We start from the raw sequence: 1,130 nt of genomic DNA, 5'->3' as shown, positions 1-1,130 counted from the left end.
TCTATATAATTGGTTTGCTTCAAGAAACACAGAAAGGACCCCCATGAGTTCAGTGGAGCAGATGCCTGCTCTTAATCAGGAAGAGGAACGGAAGAGAGAGTAGATGGAGCCACAGGTAGAAGTGAGGTTTCTCAATATATGGCTTTTAAAAGAATATTTTTATTTTGAACCATGTAAATGTATTACCTTTTCAAGAAAATAAAATTTAAGTTTGAAAACTACACCAACTGGAGAAGAAGGGTCAGGGGAGGGATAGTTGGCAGATGGTTTCCATGTTCCCTGCAATTCTGATGGACAGTCTGGGGGAGGAGCTGAGAGATGCCCACACAAGCCTGTCTCCAAAGGCAGAGGGAAGGGAGGTGCCTTGGGTCCAGGGGCTGGAGAGGGAGAGCTGTGGCCCCCAAGCCCACCTGCTATGACCAGGACTCCCCCAGCCCTTTAGCACACACAGTTGATGGAGAAGTCCCATGGTGCCCAAGCCTCAGGCCCTACCTTTGCTCCCTGCCTGGCCTGGGCTCTCTGTCTCCCGAGGCAGTGGCCAGAGGCTCCCTCCTCAGCCGGCCAGCCAGAGCCTCCTCCAGGCAGCGTGACTCCAGCTGACGCCCTCACTCCCCAAGACTGTGGCTTGAGCCGCATCCAGAACAGAGCCCGGGGCACAGATGTTCCCATTCTCTGGCTCTGGAGCAGCTTCTTGGAATAATCACGGTGATAGCCTTCCCTAATTTACCTTTGAGTGGACAGAAGAGGATTTCTTCTCTCCTGGGGCATCAGGCACCTGGTTATCTGCCCTGGGAACCAGTGCAGGATGCCAATCCTGGCCCTTGTCTGTGCGTTTGTCTCCTGTCTCAAGGTGGGTGTAGGGAGGCAGATGAGCTGAGGAGAAGGCAGGGTCTAAGGTCTCCACGCTCTCTCTGGCATTTTCTGGCTGGCTGGTCAACAGGAAGTGGTCTGGCTGAGATGAGGGCACTGCTGCAGGACCTCTGCTTTGGGCACTGCAGTTAGATCAGGACAGACAGGAGCCCGGAGATTATTCCTGGACCCAAGAGAAGAGGGAAGGGGCTCAGCCGTTCCTGAGGTTCTAGTACCTGCTGAGTTTTGCAGGAAGCCAGACTTGAACTCCAGGCTCTGAC

The sequence above is a fragment of the Bison bison genome, unplaced genomic scaffold (genome assembly GCF_000754665.1).
Source record: "Bison bison bison isolate TAMUID 2011002044 unplaced genomic scaffold, Bison_UMD1.0 scf7180017864155, whole genome shotgun sequence".
Classification (NCBI taxonomy): domain Eukaryota; kingdom Metazoa; phylum Chordata; class Mammalia; order Artiodactyla; family Bovidae; genus Bison; species Bison bison.
Note: the sequence above shows the minus strand (reverse complement) of the source record.